Source organism: Oncorhynchus clarkii, chromosome 4 (genome assembly GCF_045791955.1).
Source record: "Oncorhynchus clarkii lewisi isolate Uvic-CL-2024 chromosome 4, UVic_Ocla_1.0, whole genome shotgun sequence".
Taxonomy (NCBI): Eukaryota; Metazoa; Chordata; class Actinopteri; order Salmoniformes; family Salmonidae; genus Oncorhynchus; species Oncorhynchus clarkii.
The window spans coordinates 18,919,916-18,941,347 of NC_092150.1; positions in this window are offsets into that span (position 1 = coordinate 18,919,916).

Genomic DNA, 21,432 nt, shown 5'->3' on the forward strand with positions numbered 1-21,432 from the left:
GTTAGGCCAGGTTTTAGAACAGCCTCCATGTTAATGCCCCATACAGAACTTTATTCTTGAAATGTCGTTGACATTTTGAGAGCACCTCTGAAATTTTCCATATGAAATGACCCGCTGTAAACAAGCTAAACAGAGCAGCAAATTGAAGACGTTTTTATTGATTAGCATTCGGCATGATGTTTATCCCAGTCTTTACTGTGTTGTAGTGTCAACACATTTCTTAATATTCTTTCACTGAACATCTTCATAGGTTTTGAAAAATATTAGAAATAAACAGCGCAACTCGGAAGCATTAATTATCAACCGCTATGGAGAAGTAAGTGGCGCGCTCCGGAACGTTCAACTGCATTGGTCTAACTCCATTTGTACAACGGGTGGGTCTAATCCTGAATACTGATTGATTTAAAAACGCATTCCAGACGGTGTCTATTCAACATGTTACCACCAGCTAAATATAAGACATGAAAATGCCTATTTACTCTGTTCCTTCTGACTGCGCAATCCATTGTCTCATCAGCCCAGGCAGGGAAATTATAATTTTATTTAACCTTTATTTAACTAGGCAAGTCAGCTAAGAACAAATTCTTATTTACAATGATGGCCTTCCTCGGCCAAACCCGACCCCGGACGACGCTGGGCCAACTGCACAGCACTATGGGACTCCCGAATCACGGCCGGTTGTGATACAGCCTAGAATCGAACCAGGGTCTGTAGTGAGGGTCTGTGCTAGAGGCAGACTGTAGTGAGGGTCTAGAGGCAGACTTTTCTGTTTGATGTCAAAATTCTGACAAATGAGCAGTGTAAAATACAAACATTTAGGAAGTCAGGGAAGGAGCAGGACATAATCAAACGTCAGTGGCTGTTGGCCAATGGTGGTTCTAGTGTTAGATTAGGAAGGATTTTAATTTTTTTCATGAGCATGGCCTTATTTCTATTACAGCATATTGGATCAATCATATCAGATCAAGAATGTAAGCGTTCTGAGCTTTGATCAATGCTGAAAGCAATATTCAGATGTTGACCCATAATAGATTATTATTTTTATATGATATCAACACCAAAAAATAATTTATACTCAAATCTGCTTTAGAAGAGAAAAAATAAAAACAGACTTAAATTCAAATTAAATTACTTGCTCCCTGCTCCTATCAATATCAATCATATTCCATTCACCCAGTTCAATGTAAAAGCGATAGTTTTAGGCTACTACATGATACTCAAAATGGCCCTATTCCCATCATGAGTTTGCTACCACCTAGCCTATGAATGAAAGTTTATTACGTATGTGCACACAGATCGAGAGAAAATTGAGGTGACAGACAGTGACACATTCAATACCACCTTGCACACTTATTTCTGCATCTAGCTGATATAGGGTGTAAATCATTAGTCCAACATTTGCAAACAAGAGTTTTTATTTGAAAAATTCAGGTGTGTTTATTCCCGTTTTGTTCCGTTTGAGAATTTTTTTTCAACAGAATATGCAGAATGAATACACCCCTGATCACGGGTAAACAGTTCACTTTCATAGCAGCCACATTGTATTCCTTCTCGCATCTAAGCGCTCTCCTCTCACCTTGTCCCTTTGCTTGTGGACTTCAATGCACAACACATCAGCTGAATGTGACCAAGTGAAAAAACCTTTCCAAGCCAAACTATATTAAAACCACTACAGACAGCCTACATCATTGTCACCATAGTAGCTAAAGTAACGTCATAGTCAACATAGCTAATAGAACTAACGCGTTAGTAAACCCACTACAATCATGCAGTAACGTTAGTGTACAGTCAGTAAGCAGTTTAGCACTTACCCCGGTGGCAATACATTTGTAAAACCAAAAGCTTACCTTGACTTGGAAGAGACCCACTGTTGTGTTAGATAGTCATAGCCAACTAGCTAACATAGCATCCCTCTGTTTGAGCAGGGTGTTTCAGTAGGCAAAACTAGCTAGCTGCATTTGCTAGCTAAGTAAGTGAAACTAAAAGTGGGAAAAATGACTCTCTCCCTCGCTTCTCCTTCAATTTTGAATAAATCAATTTGTTCAAAACTGTTCAACTTTTGTCTTTCTCTCTTTGAGTCAACTACTCACCACATTGTCTGCACTGCAGTGCTAGCTATCTGTAGCTTATGCTTTCAGTACTAGAATAATTATCTGATCCTTTGATTGGGTGGACAACATGTCTGCAAGAGCTCTGATAGGTTGGAGGATGTCCACCTGGAAGTTGTCATAATTACTGTGTAAGTCTACGGTTGGGGGTAAGGACCATGAACTTAGTTTTTGTATTGAAATCAATGTACCAAGAGGACGACGGAAGCTAGCTGTCCTCCAGCTACACCATGGTGCTACCCTACAGAGTGCTGTTGAGGCTACTGTAGACCGTCATTATAAAAGTGTGTTTCAATCAATTATTTGGTGACGTGATTATATTTAGTATAGTTGTATCTAAAAAAGTATACCTTTTTAAATGTTTTTAAATTTGTATTTTTATTAAATTAATTTAGGATGGTCCTCTCCTTCCTCCTCTGGAGTCTCCACTGATATACACTGAGTATACAAAACATTAGGAACACCTGATCTTTCCATTACATAGATTGACCAGGTGAATTCAGGTGAAAACTATCCCTTATTGACAGAGGTGGGACCAAGTCACTATTATTTGAGTCACAAGCAAGTCACAAGGTCAGAGTCTCAAGTCGAGTCTCAAGAAAAACGGGTCAAGAGTCAAGTCCAAGCCGTGCATTCTAAGAGCAAGTCAAGTGTTGGGAATTGGAATTGGAAAGCGGCCGCGGTCATCCTCCTCTTCAAAGGGGGATACACTCTAGACCCAAACTGTTACAGACCTACAGTATATCCCAAAAGTGAGTACACCCCTCACATTTTTGTAAATATTTGAGTATATCTTTTCATGTGACAACACTGAAGAAATGACACTTTGCTACAATGTAATGTAGTGACTGTACAGCTTGTATAACAGTGTAAATTTGCTGTCCGCTCAAAATAACTCAACACACAGCCATTAATGTCTAAACCGCTGGCAACAAAAAGGAGTACACCCCTAAGTGAAAATGTCCAAATCCTCTCTTTGTCTCTCTTCCTCTCTTTGTTCCACTCTGAGTTCTGCAAATCAATGTCTATTCTTGAGATATAGTGCATTCGGAAAGTATTCAGACCCCCTTGACTTTTTCCACATTTTGTTACAGATTTATTCTAAAACGGAATAACCCCCCCCCCCCCCATCGATCTACACACAATGCCCCCTAATGACAAAGCAAAAACACGTAAAAAAAACAACATTTACATAAGTATTCAGACCCTTTACTCAGTACTTCGTTGAAGCAAATTTGGTAGCGATTACAGCTGTGAGTCTTCTTGGGTATGACACTACACGCTTGGCACACCTGTACTGCTGCTCCAGCAGGTATATTTCACTGGTCATTGCCAAAGCCAACACCTCCTTTGGCCACCTTTCCTTCTAGGTCTCTGCTGCCAATGACTGGAATGTAGAGGTCGACCGATTATGATTTTTCAACGCCGATACCGATTATTGGAGGACCAAAAAAAGACGATACCGATTAATCGGCCAATTGTTTTTCTTTTATTTGTAATAATGACAATTACAACAATACTGAATGAACACTTATTTTAACTTAATATAATACATCAATAAAATCAATTTAGCCTCAAATAAATAATGAAACATGTTCAATTTGGTTTAAATAATACAAAAACAAAGTGTTGGAGAAGAAAGTAAAAGTGCAATATGTGCCATGTAAGAAAGCTAACGTTTAACTTCCTTGCTCAGAACATGAGAACATATGAAAGCTGGTGGTTCCTTTTAACTTCAATATTCCCAGGTAAGAAGTTTTAGGTTGTAGTTATTAAAGGAATTATAGGACTATTTCTCTCTATACGATTTGTATTTCATATACCTTTGGCTATTGGATGTACTTATAGGCACTTTAGTATTGCCAGTATAACAGTATAGCTTCCATCCCTCTCCTCGCTCCTACCTGGGCTCGAACCAGGAACACATCGACAACAGCCACCCTCGAAGCAGCGTTACCCATGCAGAGCAAGGGGAACAACTACTCCAAGTCTCAGAGCGAGTGACGTTTGAAACACTATTAGCTCGCACCCCGCTAACTAGCTAGCCATTTCACATCGGTTACACCAGCCTAATCTCGGGAGTTGATAGGCTTGAAGTCATAAACAGCTCAATGCTTGAAGCATTGCAAAGAGCTGCTGGCAAAACGCACGAAAGTGCTGTTTGAATGAATGCTTACGAGCCTGCTGGTGCCTACCACCGCTCAGTCAGACTGCTTTATCAAATATCAAATCATAGACTTAATTATAACATAATAACACACAGAAATACGAGCCTTAGGTCATTAATATGGTCAAATACGGAAACTATCATTTCGAAAACAAAATGTTTATTCTTTCAGTGAAATACCTGTTACATTGCACAACCTTCAATGTTATGTCATAATTACGTAAAATTCTGGCAAATTAGTTCGCAAAGAGCCGTCATTGAAAATAAGCCTGTGTTCTTAACTGACTTGCCTAGTTAAATAAAGGTGGAAAAATAATAATAATAATAATTTTTTCAAAATCAGTGTCCAAAAATACCGATTTGCGATTGTTATGAAAACTTGAAATTGGCCCTAATTAATCGGCCATTCCAATTAATCGGTCGACCTCTACAGGAAAGAATTGCAAAAATCACTGAAGTTGGAGACGTATATCTTCCTCACTAACTTTAAGCGCTACATCTGTACACAGCCCATCTGTAAATAGCCCATCCAACAAACGACCTACCTCATCCCCATATTTGTTTTTGTTTTTCTGCTCTTTTTCACACCAGTATTTCTACTTGCACATCATCATCTGCACATATATCACTCCAGTGTAAATTACTAAATTGTAATTACTTTGCCACTATTGGCCTGTTTATTGCCTTACCTCCTTACTTCATTTGCACACACTGTATACAGATGTTTCTATTGTGTTATTGACTGTACATTTGTTAATCCCATGTGTTGTTTTTGTCACACTGCTATGCTTTATCTTGGCCAGGTCGCAGTTGTAAATGAGAACTTGTTCTCAACTGGCCTACCTGGTTAAATAACGGTGAAATAAAAAAAAATCCCATTCATCTCTGCAGATCCTCTCAAGCTCTGTCAGGTTGGATGGGGAGCATTACTGCACAGCTATTTTCAGATCTCTCCAGAGATGTTCAAGTCCAGGCTCTGGCTGGGCCACTCAAGGACATTCAGAGACTTGTCCCGAAGCCACTATTGTGTTGTTTTGGCTGTATTTTAAGGTCATTGTTATGTTGGAAGGTGAACCTTCGCCTCAGTCTGAGTTCCTGAGCTCTCTGGAGCAGGTTTTTATAAAGGATCTCTCTGTACTTTTCTCTGTTAATCTTTCCCTCGATATTGACTAGTCTCCCAGAGAATCTTGTTTCTCATGTTCTGAGAGTCCTTTAGGTGCCTTTTGGCAAACTCCAAGCGGGCTGTCATGTGCCTTTTACTGAGGAGTGGCTTCCATCTGGCCACTCTACCATAAAGGCCTAATTGGTGGAGTGCTGCAGAGATGGTTGTCTTTCTGGAAGGTTCTCTCATCTCTACAGAGGAACTCTGTAGTTCTGTCAGAGTGACCATCGAGTTCTTGGTCACCTCCCCGACCAAGGCTCTTCTAACCGACTGCTCAGTTTGGCCGTGAGGCCAGCTCTAGGAAGAGTCTTGATGGTCTGACATGCACTTTCAACTGTGGGACCTTATATAGACAGGTGTGTGCCTTTCCAAATCATGCCCAAACATCTCAAACATCTCAAGGATGATCAATGGAAACAGGTAGCATCTGAGCTCAATTTCAAGTCTCATAGCAAAGGGTCTGAAGCAAAGGGTCTGTTTTTTTTATTTTAAATACATTTGTAAAAATCCTAAAAACCTTTTTTCACTTCGTCATTATGGGGTATTGTGTGTAGATTGGTGAGGATTTGTATTTATTTAATACATTTTAGAATAAGGCTATAACGTGAATTCGTTTTTTTCTGAGAATTAATATGTATGAAAAAAGTAATATTATGAGAGGCCCAGAAGCATATGTACATTGGAGACAGAGTGTGATGGTAATCTGTAAAGAATGTTAAGCACATTAGATAACACCACATTAGATGACACCACATTAGATGATACCAGATCAGATGACACCACATTAGAAAACACCAGAGCCATATACAAAACATTAGTAACACCTTCCTAATATTGAGTTGCACCCCCTTTAGCCCTCAGGACAGCCTCAATTCGTCGGGGAATGGACTCTACAAGGTGGCGAAAGCGTTCCACAGGGATGCTGGCCCATATTCACTCCAATGCTTCCCACAGTTGTGTCAAGTTGGCTGTCCTTAGGGTGGTGGACCATTCTCGATACACACAGGAAACAGTTGAATGTGAAAACCCAGCAGCGTTGCAGTTCTTGACACACTCAAACCGGTGCGCCTGGCACCTACTACCATACCCCGTTCAAAGGCGCTTAAATATTTTGTCTTTCCCATTCACCCTCTGAATGGCACACATTGTCTCAAGGCTTAAAAATAATTATTTAACCTGTCTCCTTCCCTTCACCTACACTGACTGAAGTGGATTTAACAAGTGACATCAATAAGCAGAGTTGTGGACTCGAGTCACATGACTTGGACTCTAGTCTGACTGGGGTCACACATTTGATGACTTGAAACTACTTGATAGAAAATAAAATAACTTGAGACTTGACTTGGACCCTGAAGACTCTGGACTTGAAATGATCTGGCCAGGTTTTGTCACTCATTTTGTGGCACAGATTCTACATGGATTACTCTACATGCAGTCAGAGACAGTAGCCACAGCATTGCCCTTGCAAAAAACCTGCAACAAATTGGCTAGTGAAATGCACACTTGGCACTCTGATTGGACGAGCAAAATGTCAATCGACAAAGGTCGGGTGAGCTAGCAAACAGATTGCTTGTTTGCTGTAAGGTTATAGGATGGGTGCAGTGCAAACATCAAATTGTAGGGAGAGGATTGGCATAATAGATAAATATGCAGCCCCCCCAAAAAAATTGGTGATCAAGAATATTAACTGTTTACTTTACAAGTTCATCAGCAATGGGGCAACAATTACTAGCATAGGCCTATTGGTCTTTTGGTATGTAACAATTGCTTGAAATTAATAATTTACTTTTGAAGCTTGCGTTTGGAATTTGTTAATTAATTATTACTGTGGCAAAGACGTACCATAGGCAACGCTCTTCACTTGCAATCTCCAAACTCCCACCAGGGGAGTTTGTTTTTTTCTCTTAAAATGTTTCCTGTTGCTTTCACACGTTTAAATGCATACGCCCTATGTGGTGAATTCATATTCCATCTAATACTACAACAATTGCTAGCCTCTCATCATTCCATCACCGTACCATTTATTGCAACACCTATGTATTTTTGTTTGCTACGATACATTTTAATTTAGCCAACCATTTCTTACCCTGTTCGGGGTGGGCGCGATGTTTATAGTGCACATAAACATTCGCAAGACTCATGAGGTGTAAGTTCGGTTTATTTAATTAAATGTATGGTTTCCTTTGTTCATATTTCCCGCATTACCTCAGAGTTTCGTGTGTCTGTGTCCTATGTCTCTGCGCGCGCCTTCGTGCGCAAGAAATAGGCTACGTGGCCTGCGCTCCACGCGTTGCAGTCATAACGTTGAATAAGAGAAATGGATTGTTCCATATATGCATGGTATTGCAATATAATTAATAACCATTAATAACCAAGACGAAAGTACCAATGTAACAATAGATGTGGATATTGCCTTTTACACTGTAGAACCAGTTTATTGGTTGTATTTGTCAATTGGGTAATGGTATGGTCCTGGGGGCCAGTGGTTATAGTACAGGCCTACCTGTTTGGGCTCCTGTTAGACAGATTCGATGTGGTTTCCCTCTACCAGTGTCCGTTCAGGTTGTATCAGATTGTATCATTGTATTAACCTGTCCTGCTGCTCTAACTTTTTGACTGTTGCCTATGTATATTTGGTATGATATGGCGCCATTTATTTACCAAGACCTGTAAATAAATGTACACTCTGAGCATTTCAACCTGCCTTGCCTTCTGCTGATTTCATGCCCTTAAGGTTATATTTTACAATTACATAGGCTAATCAAAATGTGTTGTAGACAAAATAATGAAAAGGGCTGTCTAGTAGCCTCAATAAATAGACATATTTGTAGTTGAACAAGTCATTGTACGTATATATATTTTTTTACTTGACTTGAGACTTTAAACTTGACTTTAAACTTGTGACTCAACTCGACATGCTCAACTCTACTTTTGTATTTTTTTTTATTTATTTCACTCTTTATTATTTTATTCTTTATTTAACCAGGTAGGCTAGTTGAGAACAAGTTCTCATTTACAACTGCGACCTGGCTAAGATAAAGCAAAGCAGTGCGACAAAAACAACACAGAGTTACACATGGAATAAACAAACGTAACACAATAGAAACATCTGTATACAGTGTGTGCAAATGAAGTAAGGAGGTAAGGCAATAAATAGGCCAATACCTGCAAAGTAATTACAATTTAGCAATTTACACTGGAGTGATACATGTGCAGATGATGATGTGCAAGTAGAAATACTGGTGTGAAAAAGAGCAGAAAAACAAAAACAAATATGGGGATGAGGTAGGTTGTGGTTGGATGGGCTATTTACAGATGGGATGTGTACAGCTGCAGCGATCGATCGGTAAGCTGCTCTGACAGCTGACGCTTAAAGTTAGTGAGGGAGATATAAGTCTCCAACTTCAGTGATATTTGCAATTCCTTCCAGTCATTGGCAGCAGAGAACTGGAAGGAAAGTGGCGATGACCAGTGAAATACACCTGCTGGAGCAGCAGTACAGGTGTGCCAAGTGTGTAGTGTCATACCCAAGAAGACTCACAGCTGTAATCGCTACCAAATTTGCTTCAACGAAGTACTGAGTAAAGGGTCTGAATACTTATGTAAATGTTGTTGTTTTTTTACGTGTTTTTGCTTTGTCATTAGGGGGCATTGTGTGTAGATCGATGGGGGGGGGGGTTATTCAGTTTTAGAATAAATCTGTAACAAAATGTGGAAAAAGTCAAGGGGGTCTGAATACTTTCCGAATGCACTATATCTCAAGAATAGACATTGATTTGCAGAACTCAGAGTGGAACAAAGAGAGGATGGTGGAGTACAAAAGCATTCTAGTGTGTCCATGCTTCCTCTACTCCAGCACACACAAGCTCTTCCCCAGCCATTATGCAGCAGGGGGAGAGGCGAGGGGGAGACAGGGAGAGGAAAGCAGGGCTCATTATTTAGGGTGTGCTGGAGTGAAAGGTACTGGGATTGCTTTCATTACTGAGCCAAATGAAATGGCACCGGCTGATTACAAGTGTGACGGAGAGCAGAGATGAGAGAGATCACTCTCCGTTAACAGCCTGAGAGAGAGAGAGAGATACAAAGAGAGTAGGCACGAGCGAGGGAAGGAGGGAGAGTGTCTATGCCTGTGTTCAAACAGGACTCCCTAGAGAAAAAGATGACTAATAACAACAGCGTAAGTATACCACAAACACAATGATATGACACATTTTCAGCTTTCTCCCTTTTGCTTTGCTTGTGTTCAGATAAGCTTTCTATCAAATTTGCTATGTTATTGGGGACTGATAGATGATTTCTATAAGGCTTTTGTTTGAATATGGTTGCACATGAGTGGGTAGGTACTGGACAGTATATGTACACATGCATTACAGGCAATATCCAGCTGTTATCAGAATGTGTGTATGTAATATGAGGTTTGTGGTGTGTGTCGATAATATGGCAGCAGCTGAAAATCTATTAGACGGGTTGACATCAACACCTGTGATCCCTGTGGAGTCAGAGAAATGCTTCTCACCCCCCCCCCACACACACACACACACACACACCTTGAGATTTACTCTGTGGCACTTCCAACACGCAATAAGCTCAAGGTCATGGGTGATACCACCACACATAACGTTCTCACACACATACTGTACCTAGAGCAGAGAAATACCCAGCTGTGAACACACACACTGCTACAAGTGGAGGACACGCACAATGAGCCAGGGATACTGTCACATGCTCCCACAGACACTAATCTCTGCTGTTGTGCTGCAGCAATGAGACTGGGCAGCCAGCTGGGGGAGCATGCCTGTCTGTTTGGCCAGGTGTGTGCGTGCCGTCAGGCCCCAGACACTGCAATCAGAGATGGGTCACAAAAGCAGCTAGATTAGGGAGGTGGAAGGGGATCAACCATAGAGGAGGAAGCAGGGGGTGGGTGGTGGAGGGGTTGCCTGGCTACCTAAACTCCTTTCTCCGTCCAAACACTACACCCACGCCGGGGGACGTTAGTTTCTTCTCCTTAATGAGTCTGGATCTGAGTACCTCCCCGACCCTTCACAGAATGTGAACACATTCGGGGCCGTTTGATTGGTCTAGAAACCGATGGGTTGAGCCAGAACACTCGTGGGTAAAGTGTCAGTTTGAAATTTGCTTTCATACTCTGATTGATTAGAGATGATCCGAGCGCTGATGACTTTGTTTTGTACAACGCCCCTCATACCCCTCGTCAACACAAACAACTTTAATGATGGCAGTCTCAGACTAAAGTATGTATCGAACGACAGAGCAGCGGAACAATTTAGTGTGAGTCGTCAGGCTAGTGGAGGGGCCTGCTTAGACCACTTTACACCTACAGTACTGCCCCTGTCAGAAATGGATGGGCAGCATTCATAGGTCATCAATTACGAACTTTGACAGCATCCATCATTATCTCTCTATATTGAATATTACATTACCTAACTGACAATAATGAAAAATAGCTAAGTGTTTGTCAAATTAGAATTTAACATTAGAGATTAGAGGAGGCACTTGAGATTCTATGGTTGAGATACTTGCTGAAGTTGGTCATGTATATTTCTAGCAATGCCTATGCAGTATTAATGTGTAAGCAACATTTCAGTGCTCGACAAAGCATAGCAGGCTGAGGGGTTATGCCTGGGTAATGTTTAGGGGGTGATTGAAAGGCGATGGGGCATGGGTATATGGGATGTGCAACACTGCTCTCTGTCCTCCAATATCCCGTGGAATAACCTTTAAATCTCCGCCAGCCTGCTCCCAGCTAAACCTCCTGACCCTGGGGAGTTTATCACTAAAGCCTGCCTGGATTCCAGCTGCTCCCAGACAAACCTCCTGTCCCTGGGGAGTTTATCACTCAAGCCTGCCTGGATTCCAGCTGCTCCCAGACAAACCTCCTGACCCTGGGGAGTTTATCACTAAAGCCTGCCTGGATACCAGCTGCTCCCAGACAAACCTCCTGACCCTGGGGAGTTTATCACTAAAGTCTGCCTGGATACCAGCTGCTCCCAGATAAACGCCCCAGGGTCAGGAGGTTTATCACTAAAGTCTGCCTGGATTCCAGTTGCTCCCAGATAAACCTCCTGACCCTGGGGAGTTTATCACTAAAGCCTGCCTGGATTCCAGCTGCTCCCAGATAAACCTCTTGACCCTGGGGAGTTTATCACTAAAGCCTGCCTGGATTCCAGCTCTTGTCGTTCCAGATGCAATTACATTGTGTTGGACTAAGGAGGTGTGTGTGTGCGTGCGAGGGTGCGTGCATGCATGCGAGTGCCAACCACTATCCTTGTGAGTACCAGTCCTCACAAGGAAAATTTGGACAAGTGGGGACATTTCGCCAGTCCCAACAAGGAAAAAGGCTTTTTTAAGTTTAGGGGTTTAGTGTAACACTTGGAGTTATGAATTAAGATCAGTTTTAGGGTTTGGTGTAAGGGTTCAGTTTAGGTTAGGGGTTAGGGAAAATAGGATTTTGAATGGGAATACATTTTTGGGTCCCCACAAGGATATTGTTGGTATATGTTGGTATGAAATATTCAGTTGTGATGGACAAAGGAGAGATTGGGAGGATCATCCAGGACTCTGGGGTGCTAAAGTGACACCTCCCAACACCAACCAGCTACCCTCATAATGCTCTGACCCACTCCATCCCTGAGCTTGTGAAGAGGAACCTGTGGTCTTGTGAATAGAAGAAATGCTCCACACGGGCACATCCTTTGGTGGAGGCCAGATGGAGTCTTTGTCTTCTCACACAGACACCAGTGGGCTCAGTGGAATGCCGTGCCTAGTGTGACTCTCTTGTCCTTCACCATGTTCACATGACTCGTATGCTAATAAACAATATTCAGAGAATTATACAAATCCTCCATGTCTAAGACCATCATAGCACACTGGTGATGCTTATTTACCATGATGGCACAATTTAAGGTGCGTGATATGACTTCGAACCCAGTTGGAGATCCCAACTGTTTTTGATGTGTTTATTATGAAGCAGTGTTGCGGTTAGCGGTTATTGACTGTTATCAGCAAGTGATGTGAATGATGATGCAAATGTCCTGATGCACTGTTTCATATGAAAACTATGTACACTGTAGATTTGTTTTTGCTAGTAAACCAACATTGACCTTTAAGCTAGATACTTTTTCTCAGACTGAGAGATGGAGAAAGAGAGACTGCCTATGGGTTAGGTGAGTGTCTACTCTCAAATGTCATTCTGTCAGCAACAATTGGATCCACCTATCACTGAGATGTCATTACTCAACAGTAGGACATATTGTTGTAGACATATTTGCAGTTCTCATGAAAATAGAGCTCTTTGGCCACATAATCCGGTGGTGGGTTTCGCATCATATGTAGAAAGGGGGGGTGGGGTGATTTCTACTAAGCTATATGGAATTGTTTTAAGAAGTTCGCACCAAGGATAATTTGATTTTGAATTTTAATGTTATGGAAGTTTGTTCTAAAGTGTCTATCCTATATCTGAGAGATATAAGGATTTGTAATTATTATTATTATTATTTTTTTTACATCTATTTAACCTTTTATTTTTGTCACTAAACAGTCTCCATACAGTGGGGCAAAAAAGTATTTAGTCAGCCACCAATTGTGCAAGTTCTCCCACTTAAAAATATGAGAGAGGCCTGTAATTTGAAGCTGTGGACAGGTGTCTTTTATACTGATAACAAGTTCAAACAGGTGCCATTAATACAGGTAACGAGTGGAGGACAGAGGAGCCTCTTAAAGAAGAAGTTACAGGTCTGTGAGAGCCAGAAATCTTGCTTGTTTGTAGGTGACCAAATACTTATTTTCCACCATAATTTGCAAATAAATTCATTAAAACTCCTACAATGTGATTTTCTGGAATTTATCCCCTCATTTTGTCTGTCATAGTTGAAGTGCACCTATGATGAAAATTACAGGCCTCTCTCATCTTTTTAAGTGGGAGAACTTGCACAATTGGTGGCTGACCAAATACTTTTTTGCCCCACTGTACTTCCATAAATGTGTTCAACTGGTACCAGGGGACGAGTCTTGTGAGGCCTGTGGACGTCCTAGAGCAAAACAACAGACATGTACGTGTTCTTGAGAGTCTCACCTTTCAACAGAGGGTCATAATACATAGTGTGTAGCCATCTGACATTACTGTACATACAGAAGTTGGCAGATCGGCTGTACTGACTTCAGACGAGTCCCAAGACGCTTGTGGGGGTAGGAGAGCAAAACGGAGAACACCGTCATGTTCGTGATGCTACAGACAATTTTGTGCAAAGACCGATTTTCAGGATGTCTCATTGGTCTGACAAACACTGCACTAGCTCTGTCACCTTTCACCTCCTAAAGATATCTCTAGCTTAAACTGACAGATTTTGATGAGGATTTTTTCATTATGCTAATTAGATTTCCGCGCAGTTGAGACTTTGGGCCCCATGAAAAGATATCACATTGGGCCACACCAACCCTGGGCTATTGCTGTAACCACACCTCCAGAACCCAATCGACCCATTCAAAGCTTTAAATAACTCTACCTTTGCAGGCTTGCAACTCTTGTAGTCCAATATTTACTGTACTATATTTACTGACAGTGAGCTGTGAAAATATAACACTGCAGACATGCATGCAACATTCTGCATACAGTGGAATTCACTATTTGATGCAAGACTGATACCCTCTATAAGAAATGGATTAAAGGTAATCTTTTAGTCTAAATGTAATTTTAATGGGAAAATTCATGAATGGAAAATTCTCTTAACATTAATGAATAACTTAAAATAAATATAACTTAAATATATACATTAACCTCTTCTATTAAGCAATAAATTATAATCTATAGAATGATATAACAAACAAAATAATAAAATCAGCAGTAGATTTGTGAACTAAGTATACATACCAACTTGAAAATAAGCAGCTGTAAAAATGGAAATGGAAAACAAAATGGAAATGAAAAGGCATGATGGTGGCACTAGAGGAAAAGGTCAAGAGGTCACCAAATCAATAGACATCTTCCACTTGTGGTCTTGATTGTGCACACCAAATTGTATGGCAATCCAGCCATTACTTTAAGATATTTCTTGTTCTCAGTCTGTTCTCAGTCTTGTTCTCAGCCTGTGGGCATCATGTGTGTAGTGATCCAATATCCATAGACATGCCATTTAACAGTTATCACTGGCCCTTGCTCAGCCTTACTCACCAAGAGCCCAGCGCCGAGCCTTCTTGCTAGCAAAGTCACTGATCAGGTCTTTGAAGTCTAGCTTTCTAGCTAACTGACTTTCAATGGACAGCATGGAAAGACTGCAAAGACTGTCCTGGGACATAGATGTCCTCAAATAGTTTATCAGTTTTAGCTTACTGAAAGCTCTCTCTCCACCAGCAACAGTCACGAGCAGTATGCAAAATATACGTAAAGCAATGCACACTTCAAAACTTATTTGCAGCTGCATCTTACAAATTGCGTTCAGGAGACCAAGAGGGCACAAGTTAGGGGGGAAAGTGGCAGCATATACAGTGTTCAGGTGTCTTACTTCATTTTGAAACTCTGGAATACTTAATGATCAGTGGTTGGTACACAGAAGGGACTTTATCCTCACTAATCTGCCCAACTTTCAGAACAGCAGAAAATTCTAATACAATTTTTGCAGTGGTGTGGAACCTAGTGTCCAAGTCACTTATGATGTTGTCCATAGCAGTAAAAAAACACTTCTGAAACACCGTTGCTGCACTGTCCTGAACTGTCTCCTCTTGAGAGGTCTCATCATGGAATCTCTTCCTTTTCCTCTGGCGACTGTGTTCCTTGCTAAATTGGAGTGCAACTTCAATTTGCGTAGCAATCAGTGTTGCCTCATACAGGAGAGACTCCCATCCATCTCTAAGAGTCTGCATCTCTTCCTTTAAGGCTCTGATATTGGCTGCCTTCTGTGTCAAGTGAGATTTTTCCTGACTGGAGAATCACATTACTGTCCTCAATGCATTGCAGTACCTGCAATTATGCCAACTGACATGTCATCCAACACTCACGGACTACACCCACCTTCCTTTGTGAAGCATTGGGTGACATGCTGTCGCCCTTTCTTTTCTCTCTCCTGTCTTTCTGTCATGATCGTCATAATAACATTCGGACCAAGGCGCCGCGTGATATGGGTTCCACATCTTTTTATTCGTGAAATGCACAAAAACAATAACACGCAAACGACACGTGACGCTATGGAGTGCTCACATGCAATTACACATAAACAAGATCCCACAAAACACCGTGGGGAAATGGCTGCCTAAATATGATCCCCAATCAGAGACAACTATAAACAGCTGCCTCTGATTGGGAACCATACCAGGCCAACATAGAAATACACAACCTAGATTACCCACCCTAGTCACACCCCAACCTAACCAAATAGAGAATAAAAAGGCTCTCTATAGTCAGGGCGTGACACTTTCTTTTCGTTTTTGGAAGCCAGATTTTTCAACTATTTCATAGTTTTGATATCTTCAGTATTATTTTACAATGTAGAAAACAGTAAAAACTAAGAAAAACCCTTGAATGATTAGGTGTGTCCAAACTTTTGACTGATACTGTATATATGAGTAGTTTGTAATAGTATTTTGGTTGTCTATCGGTGTCTTTCCAATATTTAACCAATATTTAGTTTTTTATTTTAAATGTAATGTTATATCTTATGTTGTTCTTGTCTATAACTGTTCTGTACTTTGTCATGTATTTGTACATTTTTGTGGACCCCAGGAAGAGCAGTAGTACTGCATGTGCAGTAGTTAATGGAGATCCTAATCAACTAAACACACCTATTAGGAGTATTATATTATGGTATCTGTCTGTGAATTAAAGCATAGATTAACAAGTCTTGGAGTTTTGTTGGTCCGTGCTAGGTAAGAATTTTGTCAAAGGGAATGTCAGAAAATGCTTGACAAGCTGCAAATCTTCAAAACCATGCAGCCACTTTAATTCTAAATTGCTGTTATGCAATTAATATGCCCCCAATTACTGTCATTTCTCTTGAAGGTTTATGTCAAGGTCCCAGGTTTCCGGGCTGGAAGCACACTTTCCACTCCACCTGCAGGTCCGCTTCGGTATAGCCATTTAGTTGAAGTATTTGGTATTTTATTAGGATCTATTAGGAGTTGTTGCAAAACCAGCAGCAACTCTTCCTGGGGTTCACACAAAACATGAAACATAATACAGAATGACATAATACAGAACATCATTAGACAAGAACAGCTCAAGGACAGAACTACATACATTTTTTAAAAGGCACACAGCCTACGTATCAATGCATACACACAAACTATCTAGATCAAATAAGGGAGAGGTGTTGTGTCGCGGGGTGTTGCTTTATCGGTTTTTTGAAACCAGGTTTGCTGTTTATTGGAGCAATATGAGATGGAAGGAAGTTCCATGCAATAAGGGCTCTATATAATACTGTACGCTTTCTTGAAATTTTTATGGATTTGGGGACTGTGAAAAGACCCCTGGTGGCATGTCTTGTGGGATAAGTGTGTGTGTCAGAGCTGTGTGTAAAAAGAATAAGTGATGCAGTCAGTCTCTCCTCAACTTTTTATTTTATTTTGTATTTTATTTCACCAGGTAGGCTAGTTGAGAACAAGTTCTCATTTGCAACTGCAACCTGGCCAAGATAAATCATAGCAATTCGACACATACAACAACACAGAGTTACATATGGAATAAACAAAACATAGTCAATAATACAGTAGAACAAAAGAAAACAAAGTCTATATACAGTGAGTGCAAATAGGGTCAGATAAGGGAGTTAAGGCAATAAATAGGCCATGGTGGCAAAGTAATTACAATATGGCAATTAAACACTGAAATGGTAGATGTGCAGAAAATGAATGTGCAAGTAGAGATACTGGGGTTCAAAGGAGAAAGATAAATAAATAAATACTGTATGGGGATGAGGTAGGTAGATAGATGGGCTGTTTACAGATGGGCTATGTACAGGTGCAGTGATCTGTGAGCTGCTCTGACAGCTGATGCTTAAAGCTAGTGAGGGAGATATGAGTCTCCAGCTTCAGAGATTTTTGCAGTTTGTTCCAGTCATTGGCAGCAGAGAACTGGAAGGAAAGACGACCAAACGAGGAATTCGCTTTGGGGGTGACCAGTGAGATATACCTGCTGGAGCGCGTGCTACGAGTGGGTGCTGCTATGGTGACCAGTGAGCTGAGATAAGGCGGGGCTTTACATAGCAGAGACTGGTAGATAACCTGTAGCCAGTGGGTTTGGCGATGAGTATGAAGCGAGGGCCAACCAACGAGAGTGTACAGGTCACAATGGTGGGTAGTGTATGGGGCTTTGGTGACAAAACGGATGGCACTGTGATAGACTGCATCCAGTTTGTTGAGTAGAGTGTTGGAGGCTATTTTATAGATGACATCACCGAAGTCGAGGATCGGTAGGATGGTCAGTTTTATGAGGGCATGTTTGGCAGCATGAGAGAAGGATGCTTTGTTGCGAAATAGGAAGCCAATTCTAGATTTAATTTTGGATTGGAGATGCTTAATGTGAGTCTGGAAGGAGAGTTTACAGTCTAACCAGACACCTAGGTATTTGTAGTTGTCCACGTATTCTAAGTCGGAGCCATCCAGAGTAGTGATGCTGGACGGGCGAGTAGGTGCAGGCAGTGATCGGTTGAATAGCATGCATTTAGTTTTACTTGCGTTTAAGAGCAGCTGGAGGCCACGGAAAGAGAGTTGTATGGCATTGAAGCTCGTCTGGAGGTTTGCTAACACAGTGTCCAAAGAGGGGCCAGAAGTATACAGAATGGTGTCGTCTGCGTAGAGGTGTACCAGAGAATCACCAGCAGCAAGAGCAACATCGTTGATGTTAACAGAGAAGAGAGTCGGCCTGAGGATTGAACCGTGTGGCACACCCATAGAGACTGCCAAAGGTTCGAACAACAGGCCTTCCGATTTGACACACTGAACTCTATCAGCGAAGTAGTTGGTAAATCAGGCGAGGCAATCATTTGAGAAACCAAGGCTGTCGAGTCTGCCAATAAGAATGTGTTGATTGACAGAGTCGAAAGCCTTGGCCAGGTCGATGAATACAGCTGCACAGTAATATCTCTTATCGATGGCGGTTATGATGTCGTTTAGGACCTTGAGCGTGGCTGAGGTGCACCCATGACCAGCTCTGAAACCAGATTGCATAGTGGAGAAGGTACGGTGGGATTCGAAATGGTCGGTAATCTGTTTGTTAACTTGGCTTTCGAAGACCTTAGAAAGACAGGGTAGGATAGATATAGGTCTGTAGCAGTTTGGCTCTAGAGTGTCACCCCCTTTGAAGAGGCGGATGACCGCGGCAGCTTTCCAATCTTTGGGAATCTCAGACGATATGAAAGAGAGGTTGAACAGGCTAGTAATAGGGGTTGCAACAATTTCGGCAGATAATTATCTGGATTTGGGTAAAGGAGAAATGGTGGAGGCTTTGGCGGGTTGCTGTGAAGGGTGCCGGGCAGTTGACCGGGGTTGGAGTATCCAGGTGGAAAACATGGCCAGCCGTAGAGAAATGCTTTTTGCAATTCTCAATTATAGTGGATTTATCGGTGGTGACAGTGTTTCCTAGCCTCAGAGCAGTGGGCAGCAGGGAAGAGGTGCTCTTATTCTCCATGGACTTTACAGTGTCCCAGAACCTTTTTGAGTTAGTACTACAGGATGCAAATTTCTGTTTGAAAAAGCTAGCCTTAGCTTTCCTAACTGCCTGTGTATATTTGTTCCTAACTTCCATGAAAAGTTTCATATCACGGGGGCTATGCGATGCTAATGCAGAACGCCACAGGATGTTTTTGTGCTGGTCAAGGTCAGACAGGTCTGGAGTGAACCAAGGACTATATCTATTCCTAGTTCTACATTTTTTGAATGGGGCATTTTTATTTAAGATGGTGAGGAAGGCACTTTTAAAGAATAGCCAGGCATCATCTACTGATGGGATGAGGTCTATGTCATTCCAGGATACCCCGGCTTGGTCAATTAGAAAGGCCTGCTCGCAGAAGTGTTTTATGGAGCGTTTGACAGTGATGAGGGGTGGTCGTTTGGTCGCAGACCCATTACGGATGCAGACAATGAGGCAGTGATCACTGAGATCTTGATTGAAAACAGCAGAGGTGTATTTGGAGGGTGAGTTAGTTAGAATTATATCTATGAGGGTGCCCGTGTTTACGGATTTGGAGTTGTACCTGGTAGGTAGGTTCATTGATCATTTGTTTGAGATTGAGGGCATCAAGCTTGGATTTTAGGATAGCCGAGGTGTTAAGAATGTCCCAGTTTAGGTCACCTAGTAGCACAAGCTCTGAAGATAGATGGGGGGCAATCAATTCACATATGGTATCGAGGGCACAGCTGGGGGCAGAGGGAGGTCTATAGCAAGCGGCAACAGTGAGAGACATGTTTCTGGAAAGGTGAATTTTTAGAAGTAGAAGTTTGAATTGTTTGGGTACAGACTTGGATAGTAGGACAGAACTCTGCAGGCTATCTTTGCAGTAGATTGCAACACCCCCTTTGGCAGTTCTATCTTGGCGGAAAATGTTATAGTTAGCGATGGAGATTTCAAGGTTTTTGGTGGTTTTCCTAAGCCAGGACTCAGACACGACTAAGACATCCAGGTGTGCAGTGTGCTAAAGCAGTGAGTAAAACAAACTTAGGGAGTAGGCTTCTAATGTTAACATGCATGCAGGACCTGGATTAACCTCTAAATCACCAGAGGAACAGAGGAGAAGTAGGATAAGGGTACGGGTAAATGCTATACGAACTGGCCGTCCAGCACGTTCGGAACAGAGAGTAAAAGGAACAGGTTTCTGGGCACGATAGCATAGATCCAAGGCATAGTGTACAGACAAAGGTAAGGTAGGATGTGAGTACATTGGAGGTAAACCTAGGCATTGAGAGATATAGTCTCTAGAGATGTTTAAACCAGGTAATGTCATCGCATATGTAGGAGGTGGAACAACATGGTTGGAACTTCTTAGGGCTGCAATCCTGTTAACAGGATCGATATGACAACAGCCAGTGAAAGTGCAGGGCGCCAAATTCAAAACAACAGAAATCCCATAATTAAAATTCCTCAAGCATACAAGTATTTTATACCATTTTAAAGGTAATCTTGTTGTTAATCCCACCAAAGTGTCCGATTTCAAAATGGCTTTACAGCGAAAGCACCACAAACGATTATGTTAGGCCAGAGCCAAGCCACAGAAAAACACAGCCATTTTTCCAGTCAAAGAGAGGAGTCACAAAAAGCACAAATAGAGATAAAATTAATCACTAACCTTTGATGATCTTCATCAGATGACACTCATAGGACTTCATGTTACACAATACATGTATGTTTTGTTTGGTAAAATTCATATTTATATAAAAAAATCTCAGTATACATTGGGCGCGTTATGTTCAGTAGTTCCAAAAACATACGGTGAATTTGCAGCCACATCAATTTACAGAAATACTCATCATAAATGTTGATGAAAATACAAGTGTTATACATGGAATTAAAGATATACAGCTCCTTAATGCAACCGCTGTGTCAGATTTAAAAAAAGCTTTACGGAAAAAGCAAACCATGCTATAATCTGAGAACAGCGCTCAGAGAACAAATACATATAACCGCCATGTTGGAGTCAACAGAAGTCAGAAATAACATTGTAAATATTCACTTACCTTTGATGATCTTCATCAGAATGCACTCCCAGGAATCCCAGGTCCACAATCAATGTTTGATTTGTTTAATAATGTCCATCATTTATGTCCAAATAGCTACTTTTGTTAGCGCATTTGGTAAACAAATCAAAACTCACGAAGCGCGTTCACTAGTTCCGTTACAGACCATAGAAACTTGTCAAACGATGTATGGGATCAATCTTTAGGATGTTTTTAACATAAATTCCAACCGGAGAATTACTTTGTCTTCAGAAAAGCAAAGGAACGGGAGATACCTCTCATGTGAAATGCGCGTGACCAGCACGTGACTGATGCCAGAC